Here is a 21,517-nt window from a genome sequence, read left to right as displayed (position 1 = left end):
CTGCCGCTGCCACGTAGAGTGTCCAGTAACTGCTCAGTGTGCTTCTCCTGTATAATAGACACCGGATACAATGTATCAAGCTCTACCTTTGCTGCTCTCACAGTCCAAACCCGAGGATATCGTCTCCTAGCCTTCAGTGTAAAGCTTGTGTGTTTGGAATGAATGAAAATAAACAGCTATTGGAGGCCGTACCTTCTATAATATGGGCTGTGTTCAAACTGATTTATTGGATTAAAGTGTCACTGTTTTCCCTACCTAGGATGATCCCAGAAGTAAGACAAAGGCATGTTTTATGTGTTTTTTTGTTACATATTTCCCCTAAAAACTTTTTCTGTACCCCTAGATAAAAGAAACACGTTACTCACTTTGCCAAATCCACCTCTTCCCAGCTCAGAATAGAAGGTGAAGTCTGTGAGGCTGAGGGGCTTCCTGGGTCCATCTTCTGATCCGCTGGGCTCTCCTGCAGGGCTCTTCCTCCTCTTCTTTCTTCCGCGGTCCGTCTCGCTTCCTTGGGAGCTGTGTTTCTTCCGTTTTTGCTGGTCGTCCCGGGGTAGATCTTCGGTCCTCTCTCCCTCCTCTTTTCCTGGTGGTTCAGGGTTCTTCGGGTCTTCATCCTGTCGTCCACGTTTCCAAGCCGCTAGGAATGGCATTTCTCCAAGTAAAACGCTGTTCTCGCACCAATAGTATACACCACTGGGAATCAAGAACTGATAGCTAATAACTGTCGTTTGCCCCATATATATAGGCTGTCACATATAGAATATGATGACCTCATGCCCACGGCCGTGCGACTTGGCATGCGGGATTAAGGCGGCCATCTTTGTTTTTTTTTACATTTCAAATGTGTTTTTGAAATATCGAAGTCCCCTTAGCTGTTTTTGATAGTAAAATATAGTGTTTTCATGAGCAATATGCTGATAGAACAGGGCCCCGGATCTACCGGCACCAAAGATCCCAAACGGGCCAGCATTTTTGGATCTCTCAGTTTTACAGTCATATTAATCAAAATGATTGAAACTGACTTAATTACTGAGGTTTGAACAAATAAATACCAGTCTTTTGTTTTGTGAAGTGTACTGAAAGCCATGCATATGGTACTTATATGTTAAAACTGATATAAATAAATTTGCTTTATGGGTAACATATATAAAGATGTTTGATGAACGCTTCATCATTGACGAAGTTGTTGATATAGAATGCAATCATAGAATGCACATTAAGTTTATATCAATACAGAAGAGGTGGAAGCAATTTGTACACCAAACATGGGTTTATTGTAATGAATTATAACATTATAGAAAATAAATATATTTTAACACCTAGATAATTTAAGGGGATAAATTTAAAAATTGTGAAAAACAGTTCTCAGTATATAATAATTTTGCCGAAAACAAGAAACATAATGTTTATCCAAGATGACTGTAAAAATGAAGTAAATTGGTTCTTTGACACAACTCTTAATTTAGATAAATTGCAAAAATTTTAATTTAAAGCCCCAACCTGTCAATTTTTTTTTTTTTAAAGAACGCCTTTTTTTTCGTGAAGCTTGGTTGTATAGCCAGAAGTATCAGCAGTAGACAGAGAGAAGTGCTCATGCCGTTGTAAAAAGCACTGTTGAGACCTCACTTGGGTTAATTTAGCGACAGTTATGGTTAATGGGGTGTTTAGGGTTAATTTAGGGGCAGTTATGGTTGATGGGATCTTTAGGGCAAATTTAGGGGCAGTTATGGTTGATAAGGTATTTAGGGTTAATTTAGGGGCAGGATTGGCTGATGGGGTATTATGGGTTAATTTAGGGACAGGATTGGCTGATGGGGTCTTTAGGGTTAATTTAGGGGCAGTTATGGTTGATGGGATCTTTAGGGCTAATTTAAGGGAGTTATGGTTGATAGGGTATTTAGGGTTAATTTAGGGGCAGTTGTGGTTGATTGAGTCTTTAAGGTTAATTTAGGAACAGTTATGGTTAATGGGGTGTTAAGGGTTAATCTGGAGGCAGTTGTGGTTGATGGGGTCTTTAGCGCTAATTTAGGGGCAGTTATGGTTAGTAGGGTATTTAGGGTTAATTTAGGGGCAGTTGTGGTTGATGGGGTCTTTAGGGTTAATTTAGGGGCAGTTATGGTTTATTACACTGTTAATGTTAATTTAGGGGCAGTTATGGTTGATGGGGTCTTTAGGGCTAATTTAGGGGCAGTTATGGCTGATGGGGGTATTACGGGTTAATTGAGGGGCAGGATTGGTTGATCGGGTCTTTTGGGTTAATTTAGCAGCAGTTATGGTTGATGGGATCTTTAGGGCTAATTTAAGGGAGTTATGGTTGATAGGGTATTTAGGGTTAATTTAGGGGCAGTTGTGGTTGATTGAGTCTTTAAGGTTAATTTAGGAACAGTTATGGTTAATGGGGTGTTAAGGGTTAATCTGGAGGCAGTTGTGGTTGATGGGGTCTTTAGCGCTAATTTAGGGGCAGTTATGGTTAGTAGGGTATTTAGGGTTAATTTAGGGGCAGTTGTGGTTGATGGGGTCTTTAGGGTTAATTTAGGGGCAGTTATGGTTTATTACACTGTTAATGTTAATTTAGGGGCAGTTATGGTTGATGGGGTCTTTAGGGCTAATTTAGGGGCAGTTATGGCTGATGGGGGTATTATGGGTTAATTGAGGGGCAGGATTGGTTGATCGGGTCTTTTGGGTTAATTTAGCGGCAGTTATGGTTAATGGGGTGTTTAGGGTTAATTTAGGGGCAGTTGTGGTTGATGGGGTCTTTAGGGTTAATTTAGGGGCAGTTATGGTTTATTACACTGTTAATGGTAATTTAGGGGCAGTTATGGTTGATGGGGTCTTTAGGGCTAATTTAGGGGCAGTTATGGCTGATGGGGGTATTACGGGTTAATTGAGGGGCAGGATTGGTTGATCGGGTCTTTTGGGTTAATTTAGCGGCAGTTATGGTTAATGGGGTGTTTAGGGCTAATTTAGGGGCAGTTATGGTTGATGGGATCTTTAGGGCAAATTTAGGGGCAGTTATGGTTGATAGGGTACTTAGGGTTAATTTAGGGGCAGGATTGGTTGATCGGGTCTTTTAGGTTAACTTAGCGGCAGTTATGGTTAATGGGGTGTTTAGGGTTAATTTAGGGCCAGTTGTGGTTGATGGGGTCTTTAGGGCTAATTTAGGGGCAGTTGTGGTTGATGGCGTCTTTAGGGTTAATTTAGGGGCAGTAATGGTTAATGGGGTCTTTCGGGTTAATTTAGGGGCAGTTATATTTGATGGGGTGTTTAGGGTTAATTTAGGGGCATTTATGGTTAATTACATCGTTAGGGTTAATTTAGGGGCAGTTATGGTTGATGGGGTCTTTAGGGCTAATTTAGGGGCAGTTATGGCTGATGGGGAATTACGGGTTAATTTATGGGCAGTTATGGTTAATGGGGCATTGGGGTTAATTTAGGGGCAGTTATGGTTTATGGGGTCTTTAGGGTTAATTTAGGGGCAGCTATGGGTATTGGGGTCTTTAGGGTTAATTTAATGCTGAGTGTCATGATTAACTCATATAATGGAGTGGATGCATGGAAGGGTAACCCAGCAGAGGTGGTTAGTTTCTTTGTTTCAGCACTCAATGAGTTAATCTGAGGTTGATTTAATGTGTTTCCTTGTGAATGCCCTCTGTATCTGTTCTGGCTAGAGGGGTCATCTTCCCAAAGGACCCCTGTGGTGATTCATGGCCTAACAGATAAGGACCCTGAGTTATAGGAATTCCATTCCTATCTTAAGAGGGGGGTTTCCATCACCTTTACCCCACCATAACTTATTGGCACATCAAAGATGGGACCCGATTCTTGGGGATGGTGTCATATAATCAGTCATGTGGTCAGAGGGGCGTTTGCTTGCAAAAGTCTGATTTAGGGACAATGCAGCGACCTCAAAGCAGAACTCCACGATATTCTGTGATCAGAACAACATCATAAGAAACCATCTGGACTTAAGGAGTTCCCACAGGCCTACTTATTGGAGAAACTCGTGAGTGAGGGTCCTGTGTTTAAGTCCTATTGTTTTTAAGAACGTTTGCTGTTTTACTTTTATTTTGTATGTCTTGTTTTTTGTAATTCTGGCACTGTGTAATCTTTGTCTTTTTGTTATTAAAATATTCATAATCCAAGTCTGTCTTTGGGCTCTAGTATCGATATCCACAAACCCTAAGAGAGGATAACACGTTACCATATTGTTATTAAGTTTTACAGGATATATATATATGTTAGTTGCCCGGGGTGGGTTGATATATATATAGAGATAAAGGTTCTAATTCGGATTTCTCACGAATCCGGTATCAAAATCGTGAGTGGTGGCAGACTACCTGGGGGGATACAGGCAGGATTTGGGGGTTAATTTGGTATAGCTTATGCCTTGTTAAGGGGTCAAGTTAGTAAATCCAGAGGCCTGGTGCTATTAACCCCTTCATGCCCACGCCCTCCACACAGTCACGGCTTGGCAAGTAGTCCTGACCGTGACACTGAGGACTGAGGGTTAATTTAAATTAATAAAGTTAACTTAAGGTGCAGTTAGAGGTAAAGGGGTGCAAACTAAGGGGAATCTAAATCCTGGGGACAGTGAAGATTAACCCAGTACTTATTTATAAAAGTATTGTGTCAGTGTGCTGTGAACGAGTCTGAATCTATGAGGGCACTATGGCATATCTGGGGAGGACGGAATGGCATATCTGGGGGTATAAGGCATACTGGGGTATAAGGCATATCTGGGGAGGACGGAATGGCATATAAGGGTTCACAGTGGCATATCAGAGGGTATAAGGCATATAGGGTGGCGTATCTGGGGGTATGTGCATATCTGGCAGGCAGTGTGGCATGCCTGGGCTCAAATAACTGGGGGGGCAGGTTGGGAAATCAAAAAGTTGTTGTTTTTTTTATCAAAGTTTTTTTCTGCTGTTTGTTTTTAACATCCTGTTTGTTTAATAAATTATTTGAAATGAAAAATTTACATTTATTTTTTTATCCGATTAATCGAAACAATAATCGTCCAACTAATCGATTATGAAAAACATAATGCTTCTTTTAAACATTTCCCCATGTACATAGATCATCAATAGGCCACTGAATCAAAATTTTTGGTAAGGCCCCTGCCCCTTAATATGCCTATTTTATAGACTACATATTGGCAGAAATTAAGGATAACAACTACCGATGAGCCATTTCTGTTTGGCAATTGCAAGATATTGGTCTAATGTGCAATGACAATAAGGTTGATAGTACATTGTTACTGGCTGGCACGGCTGGCACGGCTGTCAGGGTAATGGCATTAACACACCCATAGTGAAATATATATACATATTGGAGTGGTCCAAAATGCGTCCTTCTAGGTCCAATGATACCGGGCTCAGTCCTGGAAATAAGAGATGCCGAGGAAGAATGTGATGGATTAGTACTGAAAGTTATTAAAGACATGCTAAGGAATCGAAGGACAACAGTAATAACGGTTGAACGCTGAGTAGTGGGTGTTATTTCAAAATCTATAATTTCCTTATTATGGGAAAAATAGAAACCTTTAGAAATTATAGGGTATGCTATCACATGACTTAAGTTACATTGGGCCCACATAAAGTGGATTACTTAAAATCCAGTTTTACAATACACAATCTGTGTATGACGTCTTAAAAGCAGAAGCTCTGTTGTGAGGTCCTAGCCATGTAGAGCGATCTGTGAACAATGGTACCTGTAGTTATACAACATGAAGGAAACAATAACAAAAAAATGCAGGTGTTTCTCAAATTTATTCTGATTTTATGATGTTAATTGGAAACCACTGATCTTGATACACTTGGCCAGGGCTCCGTCCATCCTTCAGGCCATCCAGTCTGGAGTGACAAAGGAAAAGCCAGAGAGACTCTGGCTGCCCGATGAAGAGGACGTGCAAGATGCAGAGGACATGTCACATGAAGAGGACATGTAAGATGATGAGTCCTCTGTGGTGTCCAAATCTAATGTAATCTCCTGGAGTGTCTGCAAGCGGATATTTGGTGTTGATGGCTGGTACGGGGGAGTTGAACGGCGGCTCTCTATATCCTCCCACTCAATGTTCTGGAAGAATGGATGCTGCCTAATACATCCTGCGCTCGAGAGGCGATACTGAGGATGTTTCCTCAAAAGATGCTTCAAGATGTCACCAGCTTCTTCAGAGAGCTGTTTGATATACCGAGGTCTTTCATGTAAAATGGAATAGACTATATAGAATGGTAAAGCCCCGTTAAGCATCTGGAATAGAATCACCCCAAAGGACCACCAGTCCACAGCAACACCGTATGCTTTGTTCTCATGTATTTCCGGGGCCATGTACAAGAATGTTCCACATTCTCCTTCTGCTTCTGCTGTTCCAAAAATACCTTCTGCAACAAGACCGAAATCACAGATCTTTGCATGGCCCTCTCCGTCAAGCAAGATGTTGTCTGGCTTCAGGTCTCGATGTATAACGCCCCGAGAGTGGAGGAACTGAATGCCACAGATGATTTCAGCTGAATAAAATGCAGCTGTGGTGTCGGTGAGGCAGCCCACCCTGTTCATATATGACTTGAGGCTTCCACCAGCCATATATTCCATCGCAAATAATACGCATCTCTCAGTTTGGAATGCTGCATATCCGTGACACAGGAACGGGCTGTCTCGAGCCATCTCCAGCATCCTCCTCTCTTTCAGTAAGTCTTGGGGGTTTATGGCTTTCTTGCGGATGGCTTTGACCGCTACCATGGAATCTCTTCTAGGTACAGAAGCCAGCATGACCTTTCCAAATGATCCTTCTCCTAGTACTGAATGGAAGGTAAAGCCGGAGAGCGTCATGGGGAGAAGGCTCCGAAATCTTTTCGCAGTAAGACTGCTTTCCTCCATACTCCTGCGTCTTTTCATGGGAACCTTTCCCCTTCTGCGCTCCTCCAGATGTTCCTCTGTTCTTTCTTTCTCCTGCTGCCTCAGATTCTGGCTGCTTTTCTCGCTGTATCTACACCGCTTTTTGTCCTGTTCGGAGCTGCCTGTGCTGGTTCTGGGGCGTTTTGTTGTGTCCTTTGCCCTCACACACAGGCTGCTTTCCTCCCTCTCTTTAGGAGTACGTTTGGTCCTCTTCCTCGCTCTCCCTCTTTCTTCCTGAGTATTGCTACTCTCTTTCTTCTTTTTGAGCACAGGGACTCTACTGGCCGAGTGCCCCTTGTTCTGATCCGTACTCCTTTTTGCGGTGTTAGTGCAAGCTGTTTTCAGTCTTTTGAAAAACTTGCGCAGTTTTCTGGGGCAGGATCTCATTACAATCCACCTAAGTCCATGGAGGAAACAACACTCCTCCATAGCTCTCCTTTTAAAAGGTTCTCCTTTTAAATCTCAACAATCTCTGATGTTCTTGGTAACAACACTTCAAGTCTGCTATGAGTAGCTGCTTACAAGTGCCAAGCGCCCAAATACACTGAGGAAGCAGGTGAACGCGTTCCAGCTTTACAGTGATATTGATGTCACAATTCACTGCTCACATTGTGAGATCACAAGGATGACTCTTCTGCTTTATGGATGTAAGTACTCTAGTGGATTCCTTTTAATTTATTGATGGGGCATCTTTGTATCTATCATATAAAATGACCAGGGTCTTAATGTTTGGTGAATTTAGATACTGCAAACAAATGTCCCCATCCCCAAGGTTGCAATTTTCTAGACTTCCATTAAAAAAACAAAAAACTGCTTCAAACTGCTTACATTTAGTTGCTGGCCACATGGACGTCCTCACCTCCTGTGTGTAAATTAAAATTGGGGTAAGAAGTATCTGTCTGAAACGATAATCTTTCCATTCGAAAGTACCGAGTACTGTTTGATGACCAAACTACTTATGCAGGCCTACACCTTACAGCCCAACCATCCTGGATTTTGCAGGGCAGTCCCAATTTTCAGACCTAAAATCTTTAATCTTCTGTTTGTCCTGGCATTAAAAATGTGTTACTAGTATTACAGTAAAAGTTTTTTGTTTTTTTTTGCCATGTCTGTGGAGCTCCATATTAGCCATTTGTATGAGTTCTGTCTCTGTTATTTTACTTGTACTTGAGAAGCACCCTGACTCCTTTTCATACCGCCCGTGGGGAACCAATGTCTTAGAGGGAGATTTAGGTAAATGAGGAATTGGCCTTTTAGATATTAAGACTTTAGTGCCACTGCCATAAATAATCAGCTTATGAGATAAAACCCACTTTTCTTCCAGGCTAAACATCCTTATTGTATATACAGCCCGTGGCGTATTCTGGCCGAGGCTTACAGTCCGGAGACACGTTTTAATGTTTTACTCTTTGTATTTTAGCGTTAATAAATAATATTTATTCGCATGAATATGGTTTAATATGAAACCTTGAAAGAATGTAATCTTTGGCTAGTACTCTGAAACTAATGGTTAAACATACATGCTTGAGTCTTTATGGTGTAAAACACCCTTTGTCATGAAGGGGTTAACTGCAAACATATGCAAAGTGGGGCAGCACTGAAGAAAGGTGTGTTTTATGTCGTATTGCCCCAAAAAACATTCTTTATCTGCAGTCCAGGGGGTAATATATGCTCCTCCTCTCCCCCGGGCACCACAAACCTATGCTGCATGATGGACCCCGTTACTTCGGGGCTAATCGGAGAAAGAACAGTAAATGTTCTCCGGTCCGACAGCCGTCTGTTAAAAATTAAGGAAACAATTCGGAAAACTCAGCTTTTGCGGTTTAAAAAAAAACAAAAAAAACCATCATGGATTTTAGATGCTGTGAAGTACAGAGAGAGACATATTGAGAAGCAACTTCATTTTGATTTTATTTTAATGAACGTATTGAAACTTTGAACGCTAGAAAGTTGCAATAATAATTTAAAAGCGAGAAAAAGTTGCAGTTTTGCCTCCGGCAGCCAGTTGTAAGAGCGAAGAGAATTGCACAGAGATGGATGATTCTCCATGGCAGGAGGGCAGCGAAGTCCAGCTCAGAGATCCCAACATCTGCCGTCTCCAGGCCGAGGAGACATGGTAGTGACCGCACAGCCAAAAGGAATTCCCAGTTTGTGGTAGATCAGGGGCGTCCAACCTGCGGCTCCCCAGCTGCTTCAGGACTACATCTCCTATACAGAAGAAGTGGAAAAAACGGGGCTGCAGTGGTAGGGGCGGCGGTGGCGACAGAGTCCCCAGTGTTCTTCTTCGGGGACGACCAAAGCCGAAGCAAGGGAGACCTGATCTTCTAGGGTTCTCCCTGAAAAGAGAACTCACTGGTGTCCTTAAAAAGCTGAGTCTTTGGGCACCCAGCTTCGCTGTGGCATTTCTCAGTCTACAAAAAAAACCATGTCAGGTGCAAACAATATGCAAACGGTGCGCCATTACTGGCCCCAACAGTACCACCAGCAGCCATAGGCCGGGGGGCATATTAAGATTAAAGTGAGAAAAGCAAGAAGTACAGCGAAGAGTCCAAGGTGCAGAAGGCATGCTTACCAACCTCACCGGTGAAGTGCACTTGTGCTCCGGCAGACCAGACCAGGAGATACTAATTACAGCACCTCGGACTTCCTCTATTTATTTATCGTTTATATAAGTTGTATTAAATTGTGTTGTACATGGTTTGATTTCTTTGAGTAGAAACACATGCCCCACACTCAATATCTTATTATTGCAGGAAAACAAATAAGTCAAAGTTAAAAAATAACTAGTTTAAAAGCAGATGTTGTACAAGCAAATAACACACAATAGTAACGTTACATTGTGTGTGTTATTTTGGAACACGTTGTGAGTTGACAGAGAACATTGCTGTAACTGTTTACAGAGGCTTGAATGTATTGTGTACAGTATGTGGAGAAATAAAAGTCAATTAATAAAATGTTTAAATGAATCCATTAGTAATCACTGAAATATAAATAAACTTAAAGGATTTTATTAAACTGGGTGAAACCAAGATAATATATAAAGTATGCAAATGACACACTGGATGCTGTACAGGTAACTAAAGGGGTTTTAATTGAGTTTACTTTTATAGGGCTGTATAGTTTAAAGAACTGCAACATGGTAACATTTGTGTGATGCTGTAGGTTCAATCGTCAATGACAAGAAGAAGAGGATCAGCGTCTGATGAGTGGAGATAAATTTGCTTTGGCAGTGAAGTTCTAGAGATCTTCAGGAGAGGAAGCTTGAAGGATGAAAGATCTTCCAGACATCTCAAGCCATTCCGGTAGCTGGAGAAAACAAGAATAAGAAACCTGTGATTATGAAAGCCAGGAAAATCATGGTAAGAAAATGACACGTTCTTATGGGAAGAATGAATAGAGGAGATGTTTAAGGAGCAATGTGGACAAACTGACAAATACAAGATCAAACAATGTAGGGCAAGTGATCACATAATGCATAGAAGATGAAATGGAGAACAAGACACAATTGTTACATGTAAGAAATGTTAGGGACAGGAGATACCGACCTGTTACAGATCTGCCTGGAACAGGCTTTGAAGGATAGTTGACACAAATTCACATCTGAGCATCACACCTGGCATAGGTAACAAAAAAGATCATTAAAATGAAATCTCATCCTATGCACAAATCAAAATAAGTTGAATTTACAGCATATATACGGCCTGAAGATACAGTCATCACTAGACAAGAACCAATGGGGGAATAGGAGGGAGGAATTAGTAAAGGAAAATAAGCTTGTTGGTTTTAAATAAAACTAGTTATTGGGTAATTTTGTGTTTATGACAAAAAAAAAGAAGAGACTCACAGACAAAAGACTTCCAGTCTGAAGGGTTCATTCCTCAGGCACCAGGAGAATATGACACTGACGCAAGATCTTCTAAGCAGGTTTGAAGATCTGTGCAAAAGGAAGAGGAATGGTTTCAGCAGCCAGACTGAGCAACCGTGGAATCTGTAATAAGCTTCTTAAAGGTTTAATAACTTACAATGAAAGTAAAAGACCTTCTGAAATGATTCAACTGCCTCGTTTTGTTCCATGGTACATCGGATCATCCTGCATGTAGCACTAAGTCCAGGAGTATATGTGGTTAACTTGGTCAATGCTTGATCTGAGAGAAAGAAGAAATAGATGCCAGGAACCAGATAGACAAGTAACCGTAGCCCAAACATTAATTAAAATAAGTTATACATTTAAATATTTCCTATCTCTAATCTCAATAGTAAGCATTTACAGCAAATACAGTCTGAAGATTTACTTACTTGTACCAACTTTACAAGTAGGTCCCAGAAGAAGTTTCTGAAGAACCAATAATGGAATAGGAGAATGAGTAAATGAATAATAGCTTGCAGGTTTTAGTTTGCTAAAATCTAAATCCATGCGGAATTCTAAATATGAAGAGAAACAAGAAATGAGTAATAAGTTAGTACATGTATACTATTTTAAACTACCCATAACCTTTAGTAGGGGACAAGAGACTTACAGATAAAAGACAGAATTCATTCTAAATGTTTCCGGTTTGAAGGGTTCTTTCCTCAAGCACCGGGGACAGTTTCAGCTGCCAGACAAAGCGAACCTCTTGAAGGTTTAATAACTCAAAAGACCTTCTTAAATGAATCAGTGCCCTTGTTTAGTTCTGTCCGTGGTACATGTGATCATCATGTTCCACTTGTTTCAGTCCAATTGGTCCACGCTGGATCTAGAACAAAGAAGAAACACATTTTAAGAAGCAGATAGACCTTTTCCCTCTACTACATTGTGTAGGGTAGGAATACTACTTGTAATTTGGTAGAATGTGAGATCATCTGCTGTGTTGTAGGTGCTTTTGTGTGATGTAGGACAGCAAAGGATCCTCTACTTTGATGTTACGTAGCATGGAAGCCCGTCTGTGACACAGTATGACAGGGGACAGCAGACTGCATGGCTCCCAGCAGTCCTGCTTTGCGTGTGGCCACTCGATCTCGCTACCGATCTCTAGCTCTGTCCCAAAAAGAGAAGACAGAGGAAGAGCTCTATGGGACAGCAGGATTCAGAACCACATTTCTTCAATTCTGATTATATTCTCTGGTGTTTGGAACACTGGAGAATGCATGTGCAGTAACATTCTATCCTCTGTGAATCAGGACCCCGGGGGACAGAGCTTAAAGGTAAGCTCTACTATGCATGCGCCCACCCACCACCCCCCCTGCATCCCGATTCACTGGGGGTAAAAGTTGGGAGGTATGTGTTAGAGGCCAGATGGAGTCTCGCTGCTAAGTTTTTAGGCAGTGCGCATGTGCAGTAACATTGTATCCTCTGTGAATCAGGACCCCGGGGGACAGAGCTTAAAGGTAAGCTCTACTATGCATGCGCCCACCCACCACCCCCCCTGCATCCCGATTCACTGGGGGTAAAAGTTGGGAGGTATGTGTTAGAGGCCAGATGGAGTCTCGCTGCTAAGTTTTTAGGCAGTGCGCATGTGCAGTAACATTCTATCCTCTGTGAATCAGGACCCCGGGGGACAGAGCTTAAAGGTAAGCTCTACTATGCATGCGCCCACCCACCACCCCCCCTGCATCCCGATTCACTGGGGGTAAAAGTTGGGAGGTATGTGTTAGAGGCCAGATGGAGTCTCGCTGCTAAGTTGTTGAACAGCAGGACAAGGTGCAGCACTACGATGTTGGACAGCAATGAAGTTCTGTGTGGTGTTGTGTTGCATTAAATGCTTTTCTGTGATGTTGGACAGCGTGTGGAATGGCTGTGCTGTGCTGTTAGACAGCTGAAGTAGAGGCTTTGCAGTGGTGTTGGACAGAGCAGGTGGAATTGCCGCGCTGTGATGTTGGACAGAGCAGGTGGAATTGCCGCGCTGTGATGTGGGACAGAGCAGGTGGAATTGCCGCGCTGTGATGTTGGACAGAGCAGGTGGAATTGCCGCGCTGTGATGTGGGACAGAGCAGGTGGAAGTGCCGCGCTGTGATGTTGGACAGCTGTAGAAGGTGGTTTTCTGTGATGTGGACAGCAGGTGGAGTTGCTGTGTTGTTGAGGTAGGCGCTCTGCTGTGGTGGTAGATGAATCAGGGAGGTGACACCCTGGACTGCTGGTCGTCGTCCAACAGGAGACTTTTCAGGCAAGATCTTCAAGCTGAATCCTGAATAAAAGAGAATTTGTTCCCATCTCAGATGTTGGATACATGGAGGGATGTTTATTCCCTCCATTTGGGGCTAACAAAAGACAGGTCAGGCAAATCCCAACTTTTTTTGTTTTTGTTACAATTAGCCCCCTGTACAGATGAAAAGGATATATCCTGGGAACTGAGGTGAAGATCTCCAGTTGGGTTCTGCAAGAAAAAAGCGGAAAGTTCCTTGATTTCAAAAACACATCATAATGTATACTATGGCGGCAGGTACGTAATAACAAACCGCTCGTCAGTTGTCATTAGATGGGCTCGTTAGCAATGATTAATTGGTGGAAGGAAATGTATCAAGGCTCGAAAGAAGAAATCATATACAGTAACTTTACATGTGTGTGGGGGTTCTCTTTGTGCACGGGACGTGTGCTTACATCATTAAGTACTTTTTAAGGTTCAAGAGCAATAAGTTGTGATATTAGAACTTAGTGGCTCTAAAGCATTTTGTAATGGCTACACGTACCACCAGAGGCAGGTATGGGGGACAGATTTTGCGTTGTTCCAAATGGTCCCAGTTCAAGATGCCGAAGAAAGGATGCACTCTTATATCACCATTCGTCCCAAGCCGGCATTCTGGATCTTTAAGCAGAAGCTGAGAAAGCAAAAGAAAAATGTTTTTTTTTGCATTCGAATTTCCTGACGTATTTAGCCAAGTTTTTGTTGAGTTTAGTAAACCATATTTTGCCCATTCCAGAATCTGCTGCACGACAGTCCCTTATTGTCTATAAAAGTTCCTGTATAGCCACCTTCTCAGGACATTTGTGATCCACTCACCTTCATGAGGATGTCTTTCTGATCTGCTAGCAGCCAGCTTGGGTACGGGATGTCATTGTGAACGGTGCAGTCCCGGTACTCCCTCTTGCGCTGTGATGATGTAACTGGGACCCTTCCCACCAGCATCCGGTACAGAGTGACTCCAAACGACCACCAGTCTGCGGAGGCGCCATATTTCTTCTTCAGAAAAACCTGCAAAACAAGTTCAATATGTGTAAAATGTAGTTAGGTAATGCATTGTAAAATAAGGGTTTAGATTAAATATTAAAAGGTTTAGATTAAATATAGCATTAATCTGATTAATAAATTCTCACCTCAGGGGCCATATATTTTCTGGTCCCAACTACGCCTTTGGTTTTGGCTGCTCCGATGATCTTCTCCACAACAAGGCCGAAATCGCAGATCTTCAGGTGTCCCTCGCTGGTCATCAACACGTTCCCTGGCTTCAGGTCCCTAAATGATTCAGATAAAGAAAATGTTTTCCTCTTAAGAATTCAGAAAGATTTTGAAATGGAATAAATGGTGAGATGAAGGGAACTTGGGGTGATGGAAGACTCAACAAAAGAGCAAGAGAATGGACAGTTGAGAGCAGAACTAATTTTTTTAACCGATGAACTATTCCATGGCTGTGCAGAAACTGAAGACCGCAGGTGATCTCTGCAGCGTAGAACCTGCCAGAAGGACACAAACAGTTTAGTGAGTAGTTTCTAAATATTAGCAAAGGGTTATTTACAGCGATAGAGAGCATCTGATTTCACTGCATTGGGATTAAAGCTAGAGGAGCCATTTAAACAGCATGGAAATGATCATTGGCTTTATGTCTACTCTATTGCTCACACTGCAGCACTGGTTCCCATCCGGCCGTTCCTCCTCAGGTGGTTTGACAGGCTGCCTCCGCTCACGTTCTCCATGACGAGAAAGACGCGGTGCTTATTTTGAACATAGAGCAAAAACAGTTACAGTCATGCAGAGACTAATAGTACAGTGTCATGCAGATCTTCTGTAGAAATGGCGCATGGTAGAAGGTGAAAGAACGGGAATAGGCTGCAGATCAACAGACAATTCCGTACCTGGGTGTGAAAAGCACCAAAGCCGTGGCAGAGGAATGGGCTTTCTGCTGCTAGCTCCAAGACTCGTCTTTCCCGCATGATGTCTTCTTTCCATGATGAGCTGCGTTTGATGATCTTAACAGCCACCGGATGTTTACTGCTCCTCCATGACGCAAGCATGACCTGAGATAACCAGGAAGGGGTGACGCAGTTATAATTGATGTGTGAAATGTGAAGCTCATTATCAACATAGAAAGGTGCAGTTTGATGGCAGATCAGATCCATTCAGCCCATCCAACGTCCTAATGTAAAGACTCAAACTGTAATCAGTCCTTGGTCTTACTTTGTATTCAGGAGCCATATGCCTATTCCATGTATGTTTAAATTATGTCACTGCTTTGTCCTCTACCACTTGTTCTGGGAGGCTATTCCACTCACTCCGTCCACTATAATATAGATGCGTAAATCTAATTTTAAAACTAGTCGTAGAATACTTAACCCAGCCCTATAGGTTCAATGTCTTAATCTGCAAAGACAACCTGAGACCACCTTTTAATGAACAGAATAGTATAGGCTCCAGATGCCTTTTTAACATCGACATCTCATTTTATCTCAGATGTAGTTTACCTAATTATTACATTTGCAGTTTTGGGTAGAAGGCCGACCCCATAGCATTTAAAGCCTATTGATTTTAGTCCTTTAAGCATTTTCATTTAAATCTGTTACTATGATAAAATTACCTGATTCATAGAAACATAGAATCTACCAGCAGACCCATCCAGCCCATCGAGTGTACAGACTCACAGCTTAATCAGTCCTTGGTCTTGCCTTAGATTCATGAACCATCTGCCTATACCATGTAGTACCACTTCTGCTGAGAGGCCATTTACCTATCACCCTCTTGGTAAAGTAAAATTTCCTGACTTTACATGGAATCCCCTCACCCTTCAGTTTCACATTATAACTTCAGGATTCCCCTTTAGCCTTTAAAAAAAACACATGCACATTTTTCTGCATCTTTTATTATAGGGGAAAAAAACATCATTTTATCTTAATACCCGGCACATCCTGATGTATAAATGACACCAATGCGCTTGCACATCCACTTTTCCTTAATCTGGCAATATGGACACTCAGTAGGCCTGGCAGTCTCTGGTATATACTGAACATTTCACTCATTACTGTTCCATTTAGTTACAAAGATAAAGTTAAGATCTTTTCATATTAATGAAGGAATGATGTTGGACATGAGTGACAGCTGTACGAGCCAATCAGTATCTCCCACCTGCCTAACTGCCGCTGCCGCGTAGAGTGTCCAGTAACTGCTCAGTGTGCTTCTCCTGTATAATAGACACCGGATACAATGTATCAAGCTCTACCTTTGCTGCTCTCACAGTCCAAACCCGAGGATATCGTCTCCTAGCCTTCAGTGTAAAGCTTGTGTGTTTGGAATGAATGAAAATAAACAGCTATTGGAGGCCGTACCTTCTATAATATGGGCTGTGTTCAAACTGATTTGTTGGATTAAAGTGTCACTGTTTTCCCTACCTAGGATGATCCCAGAAGTAAGACAAAGGCATGTTTTATGTGTTTTTTTGTTACATATTTCCCCTAAAAACTTTTTCTGTACCCCTAGATAAAAGAAACACGTTACTCACTTTGCCAAATCCACCTCTTCCCAGCTCAGAATAGAAGGTGAAGTCTGTGAGGCTGAGGGGCTTCCTGGGTCCATCTTCTGATCCGCTGGGCTCTCCTGCAGGGCTCTTCCTCCTCTTCTTTCTTCCGCGGTCCGTCTCGCTTCCTTGGGAGCTGTGTTTCTTCCGTTTTTGCTGGTCGTCCCGGGGTAGATCTTCGGTCCTCTCTCCCTCCTCTTTTCCTGGTGGTTCAGGGTTCTTCGGGTCTTCATCCTGTCGTCCACGTTTCCAAGCCGCTAGGAATGGCATTTCTCCAAGTAAAACGCTGTTCTCGCACCAATAGTATACACCACTGGGAATCAAGAACTGATAGCTAATAACTGTCGTTTGCCCCATATATATAGGCTGTCACATATAGAATATGATGACCTCATGCCCACGGCCGTGCGACTTGGCATGCGGGATTAAGGCGGCCATCTTTGTTTTTTTTTACATTTCAAATGTGTTTTTGAAATATCGAAGTCCCCTTAGCTGTTTTTGATAGTAAAATATAGTGTTTTCATGAGCAATATGCTGATAGAACAGGGCCCCGGATCTACCGGCACCAAAGATCCCAAACGGGCCAGCATTTTTGGATCTCTCAGTTTTACAGTCATATTAATCAAAATGATTGAAACTGACTTAATTACTGAGGTTTGAACAAATAAATACCAGTCTTTTGTTTTGTGAAGTGTACTGAAAGCCATGCATATGGTACTTATATGTTAAAACTGATATAAATAAATTTGCTTTATGGGTAACATATATAAAGGTGTTTGATGAACGCTTCATCATTGACGAAGTTGTTGATATAGAATGCAAACATAGAATGCACATTAAGTTTATATCAATACAGAAGAGGTGGAAGCAATTTGTACACCAAACATGGGTTTATTGTAATGAATTATAACATTATAGAAAAGAAATATATTTTAACACCTAGATAATTTAAGGGGATAAATTAAAAAATTGTGAAAAACAGTTCTCAGTATATAATAATTTTGCCGAAAACAAGAAACATAATGTTTATCCAAGATGACTGTAAAAATGAAGTATATTGGTTCTTTGACACAACTCTTAATTTAGATAAATTGCAACCTGTCAAATTTTTTTTTTTTAAAGAACGCCTTTTTTTTCCGTGAAGCTTGCTTGTATAGCCAGAGGTATCAGCTGTAGACAGAGAGAAGTGCTCATGCCGTTGTACAAAGCACTGTTGAGACCTCACTTGGGTTAATTTAGCGACAGTTATGGTTAATGGGGTGTTTAGGGTTAATTTAGGGGCAGTTATGGTTGATGGGATCTTTAGGGCAAATTTAGGGGCAGTTATGGTTGATAAGGTATTTAGGGTTAATTTAGGGGCAGGATTGGCTGATGGGGTATTATGGGTTAATTTAGGGACAGGATTGGCTGATGGGGTCTTTAGGGTTAATTTAGGGGCAGTTATGGTTGATGGGATCTTTAGGGCTAATTTAAGGGAGTTATGGTTGATAGGGTATTTAGGGTTAATTTAGGGGCAGTTGTGGTTGATTGAGTCTTTAAGGTTAATTTAGGAACAGTTATGGTTAATGGGGTGTTAAGGGTTAATCTGGAGGCAGTTGTGGTTGATGGGGTCTTTAGTGCTAATTTAGGGGCAGTTATGGTTAGTAGGGTATTTAGGGTTAATTTAGGGGCAGTTGTGGTTGATGGGGTCTTTAGGGTTAATTTAGGGGAAGTTATGGTTAATTACACTGTTAATGTTAATTTAGGGGCAGTTATGGTTGATGGGGTCTTTAGGGCTAATTTAGGGGCAGTTATGGCTGATGGGGGTATTACGGGTTAATTGAGTGGCAGGATTGGTTGATCGGGTCTTTTGGGTTAATTTAGCGGCAGTTATGGTTAATGGGGTGTTTAGGGCTAATTTAGGGGCAGTTATGGTTGATGGGATCTTTAGGGCAAATTTAGGGGCAGTTATGGTTGATAGGGTACTTAGGGTTAATTTAGGGGCAGGATTGGTTGATCGGGTCTTTTAGGTTAACTTAGCGGCAGTTATGGTTAATGGGGTGTTTAGGGTTAATTTAGGGCCAGTTGTGGTTGATGGGGTCTTTAGGGCTAATTTAGGGGCAGTTGTGGTTGATGGCGTCTTTAGGGTTAATTTAGGGGCAGTTATGGTTAATGGGGTCTTTCGGGTTAATTTAGGGGCAGTTATATTTGATGGGGTGTTTAGGGTTAATTTAGGGGCATTTATGGTTAATTACATCGTTAGGGTTAATTTAGGGGCAGTTATGGTTGATGGGGTCTTTAGGGCTAATTTAGGGGCAGTTATGGCTGATGGGGAATTACGGGTTAATTTATGGGCAGTTATGGTTAATGGGGCATTGGGGTTAATGTAGGGGCAGTTATGGTTTATGGGGTCTTTAGGGTTAATTTAGGGGCAGCTATGGTTATTGGGGTCTTTCGGGTTAATTTAGGGGCAGTTATATTTGATGGGGTGTTTAGGGTTAATTTAGGGGCATTTATGGTTAATTACATCGTTAGGGTTAATTTAGGGGCAGTTATGGTTGATGGGGTCTTTAGGGCTAATTTAGGGGCAGTTATGGCTGATGGGGAATTACGGGTTAATTTATGGGCAGTTATGGTTAATGGGGCATTGGGGTTAATTTAGGGGCAGTTATGGTTTATGGGGTCTTTAGGGTTAATTTAGGGGCAGCTATGGGTATTGGGGTCTTTAGGGTTAATTTAATGCTGAGGACTGAGGGTTAATTTAAATTAATAAAGTTAACTTAAGGTTCAGTTAGAGGTAAAGGGGTGCAAACTAAGGGGAATCTAAATCCTGGGGACAGTGAAGATTAACCCAGTACTTATTTATAAAAGTATTGTGTCAGTGTGCTGTGAACGAGTCTGAATCTATGAGGGCACTATGGCATATCTGGGGAGGACGGAATGGCATATCTGGGGGTATAAGGCATACTGGGGTATAAGGCATATCTGGGGAGGACGGAATGGCATATAAGGGTTCACAGTGGCATATCAGAGGGTATAAGGCATATAGGGTGGCGTATCTGGGGGTATGTGGCATATCTGGCAGGCAGTGTGGCATGCCTGGGCTCAAATAACTGGGGGGGCAGGTTGGGAAATCAAAAAGTTGTTGTTTTTTTTATCAAAGTTTTTTTCTGCTGTTTGTTTTTAACATCCTGTTTGTTTAATAAATTATTTGAAATGAAAAATTTACATTTATTTTTTTATCCGATTAATCGAAACAATAATCGTCCAACTAATCGATTATGAAAAACATAATGCTTCTTTTAAACATTTCCCCATGTACATAGATCATCAATAGGCCACTGAATCAAAATTTTTGGTAAGGCCCCTGCCCCTTAATATGCCTATTTTATAGACTACATATTGGCAGAAATTAAGGATAACAACTACCGATGAGCCATTTCTGTTTGGCGATTGCAAGATATTGGTCTAATGTGCAATGACAATAAGGTTGATAGTACATTGTTACTGGCTGGCACGGCTGTCAGGGTAATGGCATTAACACACCCATAGTGAAATATATATACATATTGGAGGGGTCCAAAATGCGTCCTTCTAGGTCCAATGATACCGGGCTCAGTCCTGGAAATAAGAGATGCCGAGGAAGAATGTGATGGATTAGTACTTGAAAGTTATTAAAGACATGCTAAGGAATCGAAGGACAACAGTAATAACGGTTGAACGCTGAGTAGTGGGTGTTATTTCAAAATCTATAATTTCCTTATTATGGGAAAAATAGAAACCTTTAGAAATTATAGGGTATGCTATCACATGACTTAAGTTACATTGGGCCCACATAAAGTGGATTACTTAAAATCCAGTTTTACAATACACAATCTGTGTATGACGTCTTAAAAGCAGAAGGTCCTAGACATGTAGAGCGATCTGTGAACAATGGTACCTGTAGTTATACAACATGAAGGAAACAATAACAAAAAAATGCAGGTGTTTCTCAAATTTATTCTGATTTTATGATGTTAATTGGAAACCACTGATCTTGATACACTTGGCCAGGGCTCCGTCCATCCTTCAGGCCATCCAGTCTGGAGTGACAAAGGAAAAGCCAGAGAGACTCTGGCTGCCCGATGAAGAGGACGTGCAAGATGCAGAGGACATGTCACATGAAGAGGACATGTAAGATGATGAGTCCTCTGTGGTGTCCAAATCTAATGTAATCTCCTGGAGTGTCTGCAAGCGGATATTTGGTGTTGATGGCTGGTACGGGGGAGTTGAACGGCGGCTCTCTATATCCTCCCACTCAATGTTCTGGAAGAATGGATGCTGCCTAATACATCCTGCGCTCGAGAGGCGATACTGAGGATGTTTCCTCAAAAGATGCTTCAAGATGTCACCAGCTTCTTCAGAGAGCTGTTTGATATACCGAGGTCTTTCATGTAAAATGGAATAGACTATATAGAATGGTAAAGCCCCGTTAAGCATCTGGAATAGAATCACCCCAAAGGACCACCAGTCCACAGCAACACCGTATGCTTTGTTCTCATGTATTTCCGGGGCCATGTACAAGAATGTTCCACATTCTCCTTCTGCTTCTGCTGTTCCAAAAATACCTTCTGCAACAAGACCGAAATCACAGATCTTTGCATGGCCCTCTCCGTCAAGCAAGATGTTGTCCGGCTTCAGGTCTCGATGTATAACGCCCCGAGAGTGGAGGAACTGAATGCCACAGATGATTTCTGCTGAATAAAATGCAGCTGTGGTGTCGGTGAGGCAGCCCACACTGTTTATATATGACTTGAGGCTTCCACCAGCCATATATTCCATCGCAAATAATACGCATCTCTCAGTTTGGAATGCTGCATATCCGTGACACAGGAACGGGCTGTCTCGAGCCATCTCCAGCATCCTCCTCTCTTTCAGTAAGTCTTGGGGGTTTATGGCTTTCTTGCGG

This window comes from Sceloporus occidentalis, unplaced genomic scaffold (assembly GCF_023333645.1).
Source record: "Sceloporus occidentalis isolate IW3139 unplaced genomic scaffold, rSceOcc1.0.p SCAF_165, whole genome shotgun sequence".
Classification (NCBI taxonomy): Eukaryota; Metazoa; Chordata; class Lepidosauria; order Squamata; family Phrynosomatidae; genus Sceloporus; species Sceloporus occidentalis.
The sequence above is the reverse complement of the archived record's forward strand: the minus strand, read 5'-3'. Positions refer to the sequence as shown.